Source organism: Oncorhynchus keta, chromosome 12, assembly GCF_023373465.1.
Source record: "Oncorhynchus keta strain PuntledgeMale-10-30-2019 chromosome 12, Oket_V2, whole genome shotgun sequence".
NCBI lineage: Eukaryota > Metazoa > Chordata > Actinopteri > Salmoniformes > Salmonidae > Oncorhynchus > Oncorhynchus keta.
The window spans coordinates 50,630,060-50,647,146 of record NC_068432.1 but is presented as its reverse complement, the minus strand read 5'-3'; the positions used below and the strand labels follow the sequence as shown (position 1 = coordinate 50,647,146).

Here is a 17,087-nt window from a genome sequence, read left to right as displayed (position 1 = left end):
AGATGAGTTATCAGTCTTCATCAACAAGACAATACATCTGCAAGGCTATATTAGTAACATTTTAGGATACTGATTTATAATGAGAAATTCAACAACATCAAATATGATATTGATCAAACCACCAGCGTACTATGCATGGGGCACTAAATGTTGTGTAATTTCCCCGTGCCACAACAATATGCTATCACATCTTGCCATCTTGGTCTGCATGCTTCTTCTGTGAATCTGTGAGTGCATGCAGTGAATCTGTGACAGAGCTAATGGCTCCCCCTGCTGGACAGAGCCAGTGTGTGCCTCTCAATTCAAGGGCTTTATTGGCATGGGAACCATGTGTAAACATTGCCAAAGCAAGTGAGGTAGATAATACATAAAGTGAATATATAAAGTGAAATAAACAATACAAATTAACAGTAAACATTACACATACAGAAGTTTCAAAACAATAAAGACATTACAAATGTCATATTATGTATATATACAGTGTCATATTATATATATATACAGTCTACTAGGCCTCTCTCCATCTGTACACTGCAGCACTGAGCTTGCTGGTGCCTCTAGAGGCTGCTGGTGGAATAGCAGCTCTGGTGTGGAGAGCTCCAAGTCTCCTTCGCAGGCAGGGTGGCACAGCACCACCACGTCTACCCCCTCACCAGACTCTTCAATCTGAGGAGGACACGCCCTCGGATCAGGGGCAAGGCAGGGTGGCACAGCACCACCACGTCTACCCCCTCACCAGACTCTTCAATCTGAGGAGCACACGCCCTCGGATCAGGGGCAAGGCAGGGTGGCACAGCACCACCATGTCTGCCCCCTCACCAGACTCTTCAATCTGAGGAGGACACGCCCTCGGATCAGGGGCAAGGCAGGGTGGCACAGCACCACCATGTCTGCCCCCTCACCAGACTCTTCAATCTGAGGAGCACACGCCATCGGATCAGGGGCAAGGCAGGGTGGCACAGCACCACCATGTCTGCCCCCTCACCAGACTCTTCAATCTGAGGAGGACACGCCATCAGATCAGGGGCAAGGCGAGGGTAACAAAAGAAAATGAACAAAAACAACAAACTGAAAAGGTACAGACAGCACATGAATCAGATCTATACACAGAAGAATACACACCTCCTAAATTAAATACAGAACACACTAGCCTGGTGGGTCCCACATCTGTTTGTGCCATCTTGCCATGTCCTTGTCACACATTGCCACGCCAAGCATTGTCACGTTTTGGCGAGACAGCATAAACAGATTGACTACCTAAGCAAACAGAACACACAATATAAGACAGAAAGAGAACATTGACTAAGAATTAAAGATACTTTGGTATCTAGTTAGAGGACTAGGAGGCAGGTAGCCTAGTGGTTAGAGCGATGGCACTTGGTCTACCAGGGGCACTAGGTCTACCAGGGGCACTAGGTCTACTGGGTTTACTAGGGGCACTAGGTCTACCAGGGACACTAGGTCTACTAGGTCTACCAGGGGCACTAGGTCTACTAGGTCTACTAGGGGCACTAGGTCTACTAGGGGCACTAGGTCTACTAGGGGCACTAGGTCTACTAGGTCTACCAGGGGCACTAGGTCTACTAGGTCTACCAGGGGCACTAGGTCTACTGGGTCTACACTGGGTCTACTAGGGGCACTAGGTCTACTAGGTCTACCAGGGGCACTAGGTCTACTACGTCTACCAGGGGCACTAGGTCTACTACGTCTACCAGGGGCACTAGGTCTACCAGGGGCACTAGGTCTACTAGGTCTACCAGGGGCACTAGGTCTACTGGGTCTACACTGGGTCTACTAGGGGCACTAGGTCTACTAGGTCTACCAGGGGCACTAGGTCTACTACGTCTACCAGGGGCACTAGGTCTACTACGTCTACCAGGGGCACTAGGTCTACCAGGGGCACTAGGTCTACTAGGTCTACCAGGGGCACTAGGTCTACTAGGTCTACTAGGGGCACTAGGTCTACTAGGGGCACTAGGTCTACTAGGGGCACTAGGTCTACTAGGGGCACTAGGTCTACTAGGGGCACTAGGTCAACTGGGTCTACACTGGGTCTACTAGGTCTACACTGGGTCTACTAGGTCTACCAGGGGCACTAGGTCTACTGGGTCTACACTGGGTCTACTACGTCTACTAGGGGCACTACGTCTACTAGGGGCACTACGTCTACTAGGGGAACTAGCTCTACTAGGGGAACTAGGTCTACTAGGGGCACTAGGTCTACTAGGGGCACTAGGTCTACTAGGGGAACTAGGTCTACTACATTTACATTTACATTTAAGTCATTTAGCAGACGCTCTTATCCAGAGCGACTTACAAATTGGTGCATTCACCTTATGACATCCAGTGGAACAGTCACTTTACAATAGTGCATCTAAATCTTAAAAGGGGGGGGGGTGAGAAGGATTACTTATCCTATCCTAGGTATTCCTTAAAGAGGTGGGGTTTCAGGTGTCTCCGGAAGGTGGTGATTGACTCCGCTGTCCTGGCGTCTGAGGTCTTGTTCCACCATTGGGGGCCAGAGCAGCATTTTGACTGGGCTGAGCGGGAACTGTACTTCCTCAGTGGTAGGGAGGCGAGCAGGCCAGAGGTGGATGAACGCAGTGCCCTTGTTTGGGTGTAGGGCCTGATCAGAGCCTGGAGGTACTTAGGTGCCGTTCACAGCTCCGTAGGCAAGCACCATGGTCTTGTAGCGGATGACAACTGGAAGCCAGTGGAGAGAGCGGAGGAGCGGGGTGACATGAGAGAACTTGGGAAGGTTGAACACCAGAGGGCTGCGGCGTTCTCTGAGTTGTAGGGGTTTAATGGCACAGGCAGGGAGCCCAGCCAACAGCGAGTTGCAGTAATCCAGACGGGAGATGACAAGTGCCTGGATTAGGACCTGCGCCGCTCCTGTGTGAGGCAGGGTCGTACTCTGCGGATGTTGTAGAGCATGAACCTACAGGAACGGGCCACCGCCTTTATGTTAGTTGAGAACGACAGGGTGTTGTCCAGGATCACGCCAAGGTTCTTAGCGCTCTGGGAGGAGGACACAATGGAGTTGTCAACCGTGATGGCGAGATCATGGAACGGGCAGTCCTTCCCGGGAGGAAGAGCAGCTCCGTCTTGCCGAGGTTCAGCTTGAGGTGGTGATCCGTCATCCACACTGATATGTCTGCCAGACATGCAGAGATGCGATTCGCCACCTGGTCATCAGAAGGGGAAAGGAGAAGATTAATTGTGTGTCGTCTGCATAGCAATGATAGGAGAGACCATGTGAGGTTATGACAGAGCCAAGTGACTTGGTGTATAGCGAGGAGAATAGGAGAGGGCCTAGAACAGAGCCCTGGGGGACACCAGTGGTGAGAGCGCGTGGTGAGGAGACAGATTCTCGCCACGCCACCTGGTAGGAGCGACCTGTCAGGTAGGACGCAATCCAAGCGTGGGCCGCGCCGGAGATGCCCAACTCGGAGAGGGTGGAGAGGAGGATCTGATGGTTCACAGTATCGAAGGCAGCTGATAGGTCTAGAAGGATGAGAGCAGAGGAGAGAGAGTTAGCTTTAGCGGTGCGGAGCGCCTCCGTGATACAGAGAAGAGCAGTCTCAGTTGAATGACTAGTCTTGAAACCTGACTGATTTGGATCAAGAAGGTCATTCTGAGAGAGATAGCGGGAGAGCTGGCCAAGGACGGCACGTTCAAGAGTTTTGGAGAGAAAAGAAAGAAGGGATACTGGTCTGTAGTTGTTGACATCGGAGGGATCGAGTGTAGGTTTTTTCAGAAGGGGTGCAACTCTCGCTCTCTTGAAGACGGAAGGGACGTAGCCAGCGGTCAGGGATGAGTTGATGAGCGAGGTGAGGTAAGGGAGAAGGTCTCCGGAAATGGTCTGGAGAAGAGAGGAGGGGATAGGGTCAAGCGGGCAGGTTGTTGGGCGGCCGGCCGTCACAAGACGCGAGATTTCATCTGGAGAGAGAGGGAGAAAGAGGTCAGAGCACAGGGTAGGGCAGTGTGAGCAGAACCAGCGGTGTTGTTTGACTTAGCAAACGAGGATCGGATGTCGTCGACCTTCTTTTCAAAATGGTTGACGAAGTCATCTGCAGAGAGGGAGAAGGGGGGGGGATTCAGGAGGGAGGAGAAGGTGGCAAAGAGCTTCCTAGGGTTAGAGGCAGAAGCTTGGAATTTAGAGTGGTAGAAAGTGGCTTTAGCAGCAGAGACGGAAGAGGAAAATGTAGAGAGGAGGGAGCGAAAGGATGCCAGGTCCGCAGGGAGGCGAGTTTTCCTCCATTTCCGCTCGGCTGCCCGGAGCCCTGTTCTGTGAGCTCGCAATGAGTCGTCGAGCCACGGAGCGGGAGGGGAGGACCGAGCCGGCCTGGAGGATAGGGGGCATAGAGAAAGGATGCAGAAAGGGAGGAGAGGAGGGTTGAGGAGGCAGAATCAGGAGATAGGTTGGAGAAGATTTGAGCAGAGGGAAGAGATGATAGGATGGAAGAGGAGAGAGTAGCGGGGGAGAGAGAGCGAAGGTTGGGACGGCGCGATACCATCCGAGTAGGGGCAGTGTGGGAAGTGTTGGATGAGAGCGAGAGGGAAAAGGATACAAGGTAGTGGTCGGAGACTTGGAGGGGAGTTGCAATGAGGTTAGTGGAAGACTAGCATCTAGTAAAGATGAGGTCGAGCGTATTGCCTGCCTTGTGAGTAGGGGGGGAAGGTGAGAGGGTGAGGTCAAAAGAGGAGAGGAGTGGAAAGAAGGAGGCAGAGAGGAATGAGTCAAAGGTAGACGTGGGGAGGTTAAAGTCGCCCAGAACTGTGAGAGGTGAGCCGTCCTCAGGAAAGGAGCTTATCAAGGCATCAACCTCATTGATGAACTCTCCGAGGGAACCTGGAGGGCGATAAATGATAAGGATGTTAAGCTTGAAAGGGCTGGTAACTGTGACAGCATGGAATTCAAAGGAGGCGATAGACAGATGGGAAAGGGGAGAAAGAGAGAATGACCACTTGGGAGAGATGAGGATCCCGGTGCCACCACCCCGCTGACCAGAAGCTCTCGGGGTGTGCGAGAACACGTGGGCGGACGAAGAGAGAGCAGTAGGAGTGGCAGTGTTATCTGTGGTGATCCATGTTTCCGTCAGTGCCAAGAATTCGAGGGACTGGAGGGAGGCATAGGCTGAGATGAACTCTGCCTTGTTGGCCGCAGATCGGCAGTTCCAGAGGCTACCGGAGGCCTGGAACTCCACGTGGGTCAACGCGCTGGGTCCACCAGATTAGGTGCCGCGGCCACGCGGTGTGGAGCGTTTGTATGGTCTGTGCAGAGAGGAGAGAACAGGGATAGACAGACACATAGTTGACAGGCTACAGAAGAGGCTACGCTAATGCAAAGGAGATTGAATGACAAGTGGACTACACGTCTCAAATGTTCAGAAAGTTAAGCTTACGTAGCAAGAATCTTATTGACTAAAATGATTAGGGGAACTAGGTCTACTAGGGGCACTAGGTCTACTAGGGGAACTAGGTCTACTAGGGGCACTAGGTCTACTAAGGGCACTCGGTCTACACTAGGTCTACTAGGTCTACTAGGTCTACTAGGGGCACTAGGTCTACTAGGGGCACTAGGTCTACCAGGGGCACTAGGTCTACACAGGGTCTACGAGGTCGACTGGGTCTACCAGGGGCACTAGGTCTACTAGATCTACCAGGGGCACTAGGTCTACTAGATCTACTAGGGGCACTAGGTCTACTGGGTCTGCACTGGGTTTACCAGGGGCACTAGATCTACTAGGGGCACTAGGTCTACTAGGTCTACCAGGGGCACTAGGTCTACCAGGGGCACTAGGTCTACCAGGGGCACTAGGTCTACTAGGGGCACTAGGTCTACTAGGTCTACTAGGGGCACTACGTCTACTCGGGGCACTAGGTCTACTAGGGGCACTACGTCTACTAGGGGCACTACGTCTACTAGGTCTACCAGGGGCACTAGGTCTACTAGGGGCACTAGGTCTACTAGGGGCACTAGGTCTACTAGGGGCACTAGGTCTACTAGGGGCACTAGGTCTACTCGGGGCACTAGGTCTACTGTGCCTACACTGTGTCTACTAGGTCTACCAGGGGCACTGGGTCTACTAGCGGAACTAGGTCTACTAGGTCTACTAGGGGAACTAGGGGAACTAGGTCTACTGGGTCTACACTAGGTCTACTAGGTCCTACTAGGGGCACTAGGTCTACTAGGGTCTACTAGGGGCACTAGGGGCACTAGGTCCTACTAGGGTCTACCAGGGGCACTAGGTCTACTAGCGGAACTAGGTCTACTAGGTCTACTAGGGTCTACTAGGGTCTACTAGGGGCACTAGGTCTACTAGGTCTACTAGGGTCTACTAGGGTCACTAGGGGCACTAAGTCTACTAGGTCTACTAGGGTCACTAGGTCTACTAGGTCTACTAGGGTCTACTAGGGTCTACTAGGGTCACTAGGTCTACTAGGTCTACTAGGTCTACTAGGGTCTACTAGGGTCACTAGGGTCTACTAGGGTCTACTAGGGTCTACTAGGGTCTACTAGGGGCACTAGGTCTACTAGGTCTACTAGGGTCTACTAGGGGCACTAGGTCTACTAGGTCTACTAGGGTCACTAGGTCTACTAGGGTCTACTAGGGGCACTAGGTCTACTAGGTCTACTAGGGTCACTAGGTCTACTAGGTCTACTAGGTCTACTAGGGTCTACTAGGGTCTACTAGGGTCACTAGGTCTACTAGGTCTACTAGGTCTACTAGGGTCACTAGGTCTACTAGGCCTACTAGGGTCTACTAGGGTCTACTAGGGTCTACTAGGGTCTACTAGGGTCTACTAGGTCTACTAGGTCTACTGGGTCTACTAGGGTCTACTAGGGTCTACTAGGGTCTACTAGGGTCTACTAGGTCTACTAGGTCTACTAGGTCTACTAGGGTCTACTAGGGTCTACTAGGGTCTACTAGGTCCTACTAGGGTCTACTAGGGTCATTAGGTCTACTAGGTCTACTAGGTCTACTAGGTCTACTAGGGTCTACTAGGGTCACTAGGTCTACTAGGTCCTACTAGGGTCTACTAGGGTCTACTAGGGGCACTAGGTCTACTAGGGGCACTAGGTCTACTAGGGTCTACTAGGGTCACTAGGTCTACTAGGGTAACTAGGTCTACTAGGTCCTACTAGGGTCTACTAGGGTCTACTAGGGTCACTAGGTCTACTAGGTCTACTAGGTCCTACTAGGGTCTACTAGGGTCTACTAGGGTCTACTAGGGGCACTAGGTCTACTAGGTCTACTAGGGGCACTAGGTCTACTAGGGTCTACTAGGGTCTACTAGGGTCTACTAGGTCTACTAGGTCACTAGGTCTACTAGGGTCTACTAGGTCTACTAGGTCTACTAGGGTCTACTAGGTCTACTAGGGGCACTAGGGTCTACTAGGTCTACTAGGGGCACTAGGTCTACTAGGTCTACTAGGGGCACTAGGTCTACTAGGGTCTACTAGGATCTACTAGGTCTACTAGGGTCTACTAGGGTCTACTAGGGGCACTAGGTCTACTAGGTCTACTAGGGTCTACTAGGGTCACTAGGGTCTACTAGGGTCTACTAGGGGCACTAGGTCTACTAGGTCTACTAGGGTCTACTAGGGGCACTAGGTCTACTAGGTCTACTAGGGTCACTAGGTCTACTAGGTCTACTAGGGCACTAGGTCTACTAGGTCTACTAGGGTCACTAGGTCTACTAGGTCTACAAGGTCTAGGTCTAGGGGTCTACTAGGGGGCTACTAGGTCACTAGGTCTACTAGGTCTACTAGGTCTACTAGGGTCACTAGGTCTACTAGGTCTACTAGGCCTACTAGGGTCTACTAGGGTCTACTAGGGTCTACTAGGGTCTACTAGGTCTACTAGGTCTACTAGGTCTACTAGGGTCTACTAGGGTCTACTAGGGTCTACTAGGGTCACTAGGTCTACTAGGTCTACTAGGGTCTACTAGGGTCTACTAGGTCCTACTAGGGTCTACTAGGGTCATTAGGTCTACTAGGTCTACTAGGGTCTACTAGGGTCACTAGGTCTACTAGGTCCTACTAGGGTCTACTAGGGTCTACTAGGGGCACTAGGTCTACTAGGGGCACTAGGTCTACTAGGGTCTACTAGGGTCACTAGGTCTACTAGGGTAACTAGGTCTACTAGGTCCTACTAGGGTCTACTAGGGTCTACTAGGGTCTACTAGGGTCACTAGGTCTACTAGGTCTACTAGGTCCTACTAGGGTCTACTAGGGTCTACTAGGGTCTACTAGGGGCACTAGGTCTACTAGGTCTACTAGGGGCACTAGGTCTACTAGGGTCTACTAGGGTCTACTAGGGTCTACTAGGTCTACTAGGGTCACTAGGTCTACTAGGTCCTACTAGGGTCTACTAGGGTCTACTAGGGTCTACTAGGGTCTACTAGGGGCACTAGGGTCTACTAGGGTCTACTAGGGGCACTAGGTCTACTAGGTCTACTAGGGGCACTAGGTCTACTAGGGTCTACTAGGATCTACTAGGTCTACTAGGGTCTACTAGGGTCTACTAGGGGCACTAGGTCTACTAGGGTCTACTAGGGTCTACTAGGTCTACAGATCACAGTGAATGGGTGTTCCAACCTGGGCAGTGAGGGAGACCCAGGGAGCATGGGCTCTAGCGTCTTTCCCTCCAGTACTTGGAGCAGACCACCAGCAGAGAGGGCTGTGTGAAGCTGCAAAAAGAGATGCTCTGACAGTCCCCACAGTAGATGGGCTTAGACTCCTCAAAACACTGGATCCAGATCCTGGTGTGGAACAGGAAGAGGAAACAGGCACGTAGAGGTGACTGAACTTGATTATTCATCCTCCTTATCCCCTACAATTGGTTCCCCTGAGTGTGTTCCAGTTACTCTAATTAGTCCCAATAGTCATGATATTAGCTGGAACAGATCCTGGTTAATATGAGTATTGTTTGGTAGCGAACAGCATGGTCACAACATCCAGTAGCGCTACCCACTCTACCTGCATCCTGTTGGCGTCCTGAGTGATGATGTGTCTCAGTCCCACTCTACCTGCTGATGTCCTGAGTGATGATGTGTCTCAGTCCCACTCTACCTGCTGACGTCCTGAGTGATGATGTGTCTCAGTCCCACTCTACCTGCTGACGTCCTGAGTGATGATGTGTCTCAGTCCCACTCTACCTGTTGATGTCCTGAGTGATGATGTGTCTCAGTCCCACTCTACCTGTTGATGTCCTGAGTGATGATGTGTCTCAGTCCCACTCTACCTGTTGACGTCCTGAGTGATGATGTGTCTCAGTCCCACTCTACCTGCTGACGTCCTGAGTGATGAAGTGTCTCAGTCCCACTCTACCTGCTGACGTCCTGAGTGATGATGTGTCTCAGTCCCACTCTACCTGCTGACGTCCTGAGTGATGATGTGTCTCAGTCCCACTCTACCTGCTGACGTCCTGAGTGATGAAGTGTCTCAGTCCCACTCTACCTGTTGACGTCCTGAGTGATGATGTGTCTCAGTCCCACTCTACCTGTTGACGTCCTGAGTGATGATGTGTCTCAGTCCCACTCTACCTGCTGACGTCCTGAGTGATGATGTGTCTCAGTCCCACTCTACCTGCTGACGTCCTGAGTGATGATGTGTCTCAGTCCCACTCTACCTGTTGACGTCCTGAGTGATGATGTGTCTCAGTCCCACTCTACCTGTTGACGTCCTGAGTGATGATGTGTCTCAGTCCCACTCTACCTGTTGACGTCCTGAGTGATGATGTGTCTCAGTCCCACTCTACCTGTTGACGTCCTGACTGATGATGTGTCTCAGTCCCACTCTACCTGTTGGCGTCCTGAGTGATGATGTGTCTCAGTCCCACTCTACCTGTTGACGTCCTGAGTGATGATGTGTCTCAGTCCCACTCTACCTGTTGATGTCCTGAGTGATGATGTGTCTCAGTCCCACTCTACCTGCTGATGTCCTGAGTGATGATGTGTCTCAGTCCCACTCTACCTGCATCCTGTTGACGTCCTGAGTGATGATGTGTCTCAGTCCCACTCTACCTGTTGATGTCCTGAGTGATGATGTGTCTCAGTCCCACTCTACCTGCTGACGTCCTGAGTGATGATGTGTCTCAGTCCCACTCTACCTGCTGACGTCCTGAGTGATGATGTGTCTCAGTCCCACTCTACCTGTTGACGTCCTGAGTGATGATGTGTCTCAGTCCCACTCTACCTGTTGACGTCCTGAGTGATGATGTGTCTCAGTCCCACTCTACCTGCTGATGTCCTGAGTGATGATGTGTCTCAGTCCCACTCTACCTGTTGACGTCCTGAGTGATGATGTGTCTCAGTCCCACTCTACCTGTTGATGTCCTGAGTGATGATGTGTCTCAGTCCCACTCTACCTGTTGACGTCCTGAGTGATGATGTGTCTCAGTCCCACTCTACCTGCTGACGTCCTGAGTGATGAAGTGTCTCAGTCCCACTCTACCTGTTGATGTCCTGAGTGATGAAGTGTCTCAGTCCCAGTATCTACCTGTTGACGTCCTGAGTGATGAAGTGTCTCAGTCCCACTCTACCTGTTGACGTCCTGAGTGATGAAGTGTCTCAGTCCCACTCTACCTGCTGATGTCCTGAGTGATGATGTGTCTCAGTCCCCTCTACCTGTTGACGTCCTGAGTGATGATGTGTCTCAGTCCCACTCTACCTGTTGACGTCCTGAGTGATGATGTGTCTCAGTCCCACTCTACCTGTTGATGTCCTGAGTGATGATGTGTCTCAGTCCCACTCTACCTGCTGACGTCCTGAGTGATGATGTGTCTCAGTCCCACTCTACCTGTTGACGTCCTGAGTGATGATGTGTCTCAGTCCCACTCTACCTGTTGACGTCCTGAGTGATGATGTGTCTCAGTCCCACTCTACCTGCTGACGTCCTGAGTGATGATGTGTCTCAGTCCCACTCTACCTGCTGACGTCCTGAGTGATGATGTGTCTCAGTCCCACTCTACCTGCTGACGTCCTGAGTGATGATGTGTCTCAGTCCCACTCTACCTGTTGACGTCCTGAGTGATGATGTGTCTCAGTCCCACTCTACCTGTTGACGTCCTGAGTGATGATGTGTCTCAGTCCCACTCTACCTGCTGACGTCCTGAGTGATGATGTGTCTCAGTCCCACTCTACCTGCTGATGTCCTGAGTGATGATGTGTCTCAGTCCCACTCTACCTGCTGACGTCCTGAGTGATGATGTGTCTCAGTCCCACTCTATACCTGCTGATGTCCTGAGTGATGTGTCTCAGTCCCACTACCTGTTGATGTCCTGAGTGATGATGTGTCTCAGTCCCACTCTACCTGTTGACGTCCTGAGTGATGATGTGTCTCAGTCCCACTCTACCTGCTGGCGTCCTGAGTGATGATGTGTCTCAGTCCCACTCTACCTGTTGACGTCCTGAGTGATGATGTGTCTCAGTCCCACTCTACCTGCTGATGTCCTGAGTGATGATGTGTCTCAGTCCCACTCTACCTGCTGACGTCCTGAGTGATGATGTGTCTCAGTCCCACTCTACCTGCATCCTGTTGACGTCCTGAGTGATGAAGTGTCTCAGTCCCACTCTACCTGTTGATGTCCTGAGTGATGAAGTGTCTCAGTCCCACTCTACCTGTTGATGTCCTGAGTGATGATGTGTCTCAGTCCCACTCTACCTGCTGATGTCCTGAGTGATGATGTGTCTCAGTCCCACTCTACCTGTTGACGTCCTGAGTGATGATGCGTCTCAGTCCCACTCTACCTGTTGACGTCCTGAGTGATGATGCTGAGTGATGGTGCCTCAGTCCTGGAAAACCTGGAAAGTTCCTGGAATTTAGGAAGCATGCGGGCGACTGACCATTTTGCGCGGGCGACTGACCATTTTGCGCGGGCGACTGACCATTTTGCGCGGGCGACTGACCATTTTGCGCGGGCGACTGACCATTTTGCGCGGGCGACTGACCTTGCGCGGGCGACTGACCTTGCGCGGGCGACTGACCTTGCGCGGGCGACTGACCTTGCGCGGGCGACTGACCTTGCGCGGGCGACTGACCTTGCATGCCTGGTGAGCTTATGATACTCATGGAGCTGATCCAATCAGGAGAGATGTTAGAGACGAGAGAGTGGCGTCCACCACTAGGATCCCTGGGTAATGTCCGTTACACAGCAGACGACCCTCGCGCTGCGTACCGACGGCGAACAGGTAAAACTAGGACAGGGTGACAGACTCTTAGAGACAGGATATACCATCAATATGTAGTGATGAGAGGTTTGGGCTTCATTTCCATTCATTATATTCAGGAAGTGAATTTTACCTGATTGTGTAGTGACAGGGTTGGGTGGGTTTGTGTCATATACGCTACGTGCATCCCTGTGTGGGCGCAGGCCAGCTTTGTGAACTCAATACAGTGTCCGTCGTTGACATCCCACAAGCACATCACCCTGCACACAAAGCAGATTGGTTGCTCTAATGAAGCCAGTCACCAGCATTACACTACATACATACGACACACACACAGCCCCCCCCATACAGTGCAGAGCTGCTGCTCAAGGCGTGGTGTGTGGTATTGATCTCTACTCACCCACTCTCTGAAGGGTACTGTCCTCGCTGTGGTGTAGGCCTGCTGTCCTCACTGTGGTGTAGGCCTGCTGTCCTCACTGTGGTGTAGGCCTGCTGTCCTCACTGTGGTGTAGGCCTGCTGTCCTCACTGCGGTGTAGGCCTGCTGTCCTCACTGCGGTGTAGGCCTGCTGTCCTCGCTGCGGTGTAGGCCTGCTGTCCTCGCTGCGGTGTAGGCCTGCTGTCCTCGCTGCGGTGTAGGCCTGCTGTCCTCGCTGCGGTGTAGGCCTGCTGTCCTCGCTGCGGTGTAGGCCTGCTGTCCTCGCTGCGGTGTAGGCCTGCTGTCCTCACTGCGGTGTAGGCCTGCTGTCCTCACTGCGGTGTAGGCCTGCTGTCCTCACTGCGGTGTAGGCCTGCTGTCCTCACTGCGGTGTAGGCCTGCTGTCCTCACTGCGGTGTAGGCCTGCTGTCCTCACTGCGGTGTAGGCCTGCTGTCCTCACTGCGGTGTAGGCCTGCTGTCCTCACTGCGGTGTAGGCCTGCTGTCCTCACTGCGGTGTAGGCCTGCTGTCCTCACTGCGGTGTAGGCCTGCTGTCCTCACTGCGGTGTAGGCCTGCTGTCCTCACTGCGGTGTAGGCCTGCTGTCCTCACTGTGGTGTAGGCCTGCTGTCCTCACTGCGGTGTTGTGGCTGCGGTGTAGGCCTGCTGTCCTCACTGCGGTGTAGGCCTGCTGTCCTCACTGAGGTGTAGGCCTGCTGTCCTCACTGAGGTGTAGGCCTGCTGTCCTCACTGCGGTGTAGGCCTGCTGTCCTCACTGCGGTGTAGGCCTGCTGTCCTCACTGCGGTGTAGGCCTGCTGTCCTCACTGCGGTGTAGGCCTGCTGTCCTCACTGCGGTGTAGGCCTGCTGTCCTCACTGTGGTGTAGGCCTGCTGTCCTCACTGTGGTGTAGGCCTGCTGTCCTCACTGTGGTGTAGGCCTGCTGTCCTCACTGTGGTGTAGGCCTGCTGTCCTCACTACTCACCCAATTTCCGAGGCGCTGACTAAGTACTGCTTGTCACTGCAGGGGCTGGCTTTAGACAGGCAGGTGATGAAGGCGTTGTGGCAGAACAACATGGCCCTTGGACTGATCTGAGTACAGCACTAGGACTGATCTGAGCACAGCACTAGGACTGATCTGAGCACAGCACTAGGACTGATCTGAGCACAGCACTAGGACTGATCTAAGCACAGCACTAGGACTGATCTGAGCACAGCACTAGGACTGATCTAAGCACAGCACTAGGACTGATCTGAGCACAGCACTAGGACTGATCTAAGCACAGCACTAGGACTGATCTGAGCACAGCACTAGGACTGATCTGAGCACAGCACTAGGACTGATCTGAGCACAGCACTAGGACTGATCTGAGCACAGCACTAGGACTGATCTGAGCACAGCACTAGGACTGATCTGAGCACAGCACAAGGACTGATCTGAGTACAGATCTGAAAGTTGGGCCAGTAACCGAAAAGGTTGCTGGTTTCGAATCCCTTAGCCAACAAGGTGAAAACATCAGTCGATGTGCCCTTGAGAAAAGGCACTTAACCCTAAAATGTAATAAAAGCTTCTGTGAAATGACGAACATGTAAATATATTAGTAACACTGTAATTACTACAGTAATAACATTAATTCAGAAGACGGGAGTCGCACCACCAACACTTTACATGATGTTTCTCTTATAGTAATACCGTAATTACTAATTACTACTTCCTCAGAATGGTACCGACGAGTAAATCAATTCAAATGTATTTGTCACATACACATGGTTAGCAGATGTTAATGCGAGTGTAGCGAAATGCTTGTGCTTCTAGTTCCGACAATGCAGTAATAACCAACGAGTAATCTAACCTAACAATTCCAAAACTACTACCTTATACACACAAGTGTAAAGGGATAAAGAATATGTACATAAAGATATATGAATGAGTGATGGTACAGAGCGGCATAGGCAAAGATGCAGTAGATGGTATAGAGTACAGTATATACATATACATATGAGATGAGTAATGAAGGGTATGTAAACAAAGTGGCATAGTTTAAAGTGGCTAGTGATACATGTATTACATAAAGATGCAGTAGATGATATAGAGTACAGTATATACATATACATATGAGATGAATAATGTAGGGTATGTAAACATTATATGAAGAAGCATTGTTTAAAGTGGCTAGTGTTTAACAGTCTGAAGAGCTGTTTTTCAGTCTTGGTCCCAGCTTTGATGCACCTGTACTGACCTCACCTTCTGGATGATAGCGGGGTGAACAGGCAGTGGCTCGGGTGGTTGTTGTCCTTGATCTTTATGGCCTTCCTGTGACATCCGGTGGTGTAGGTGTCCTGGAGGGCAGGGAGTTTGCCCCGGGTGATGCATTCTGCAGACCTCACTACGCTCTGGAGAGCCTTACGGTTGTGGGCGGAGCAGTTGCCGTACCAGCCGGTGATACAGCCCGACAGGATGCTCTCGATTGTGCATCTGTAGAAGTTTGTGAGTGCTTTTGGTGACAAGTCAAATTTCTTCAGTCTCCTGAGGTTGAAGAGGCGCTGCTGCGCCTTCTTCACGATGCTGTCTGTGTGAGTGGACCAATTCAGTTTGTCTGTGATGTGTATGCCGAGGAACTTAAAACTTACTACCCTCTCCACTACTGTTCCATCGATGTGGATAGGGGGGTGCTCCCTCTGATGTTCCTGAAGTCCACAATCATCTCCTTTGTTTTGTAACGTTGAGTGTGAGATTATTTTCCTGACACCACACTCCGAGGTCCTTCACCTCCTCCCTGTAGGCCGTCTTGTCGTTGTTGGTAATCAAGCCTACCACTGTAGTATCGTTCGCAAACTTGATGATTGAGTTGGAGGCGTGCATGGCCACACAGTCATGGGTGAACAGGGAGTACAGGAGAGGGCTCAGAACACACCCTTGTGGGGCACCAGTGTTGAGGATCAGCGAGGTGGAGATGTTGTACCTACCCTCACCACCTGGGGGCGGCCCGTCAGGAAGTCCAGTATTTAGTTGTACAGGGCGCGGTCGAGACCCAGGGTCTCGCTCGAGCTTGATGACGAGTTTGGAGGGTACTATGGTGTTAAATGCTGGAGCTGTTGTCGATGAACTGCATTCTCACATAGGTCTTCCGCTTGTCCAGATCAAATCAAATCCAATTTGATTTGGGTTAGGGCAGTGTGCAGTGTGGTTGAGATTGCATCGTCTGTGGACCTGTTTGGGCGGTAAGAAAATTGGAGTTGGTCTAGGGTGTCAGGTAGGGTGGAGGTGATATGATCTTTGACAAGTCTCTCAAAGCACTTCATGATGACGGAAGTGAGTGCTACGGGGCGGTAGTCGTTTAGCTCAGTTACCTTAGCTTTCTTGGGAACAGGTGGCCCTCTTGAAGCATTTGGGAAGAGCAGACTGGGATAAGGATTGATTTAATATGTCCGTAAACACACCAGCCAGCTGGTCTGTGCATGCTCTGATGGCGCGGCTGGGGATGCCGTCTGGGCCTGCAGCCTTGCGAGGGTTAACACGTTTAAATGTTTTACTCACCTCGGCTGCAGTGAAGGAGAGTCCGCAGGTTTTGGTTGCGGCCGTGTCAGTGGCACTGTACTGTCCTCAAAACGGGCCAAAAAGTTATTTAGTCTGCCTGGGAGCAAGACATCCTGGTCCGTGACTGGGCTGGGTTTCTTCTTGTAGTCCATGATTGACTGTAGACCCTGCCACATGCCTCTTGTGTCTGAGCCATTGAATTGAGATTCCACTTTGTCTCTGTACTGACGCTTAGCTTGTTTGTTTGCCTTGCAGAGGGAATAGTTACACTGTTTGTACTCGGTCATGTTTCCGGTACAACTGATATTGATTGTGTTCAGTTGGAGCAAGGTTAGAGGTCATGATATCACCTCAAGGTCAGAGGACATGTCCCAGATACAGATATGACCAGCAGGCTGGAAACGCAGTGAGTGGGCGCCGTACGGCCCCACAGCACTATGGGTAAAACCAGGCTGTTTCCTGACATGTTCTCTCTTGAACACACACACTGAGAGAGACAGAGAGGAGACAGAGAGGAGACAGAGAGGAGACACAGACACAGACACAGAGAGACACAGAGACACAGAGAGACACAGAGAGACACAGAGAGACACAGAGAGACAGAGAGACAGAGAGACAGAGAGACAGAGAGAGAGAGAGACAGAGAGAGAGAGACAGAGAGAGAGAGAGAGAGAGAGAGAGACAGAGAGAGAGAGAGAAAAGAACATGAGGTGATCATGACTATGTGGCTAAAGACGAGAGGTTTTCTGAATTGTGACATTTTACCCGTGAAGCCATGACGTTTATTTCCAAAAAGTCTTTGCTCATTGTCACCAGGCGTACCAAACAAGAAGCTTGAAAGATTGGTGGGCAGGCCTGGAATTGCTCAAGGGCGCAACCAGCCCAGGTATCAGTATGGTATTGAAGAGCAGACAAGCCTTGGTATTATCAGTATTGAAGAGCAGACTAGGCTTGGTATT

General features: G+C 51.5%; 1 pseudogene; it reads right to left on the bottom strand.

Annotated features, from left to right (window-relative positions):
• Positions 1-16,594, bottom strand: part of LOC127906519 (WD repeat-containing protein 7-like) — a 131,298-nt pseudogene extending 114,704 nt beyond the window's left edge.
• Between the last annotated feature and the right edge of the window lie 493 nt (positions 16,595-17,087).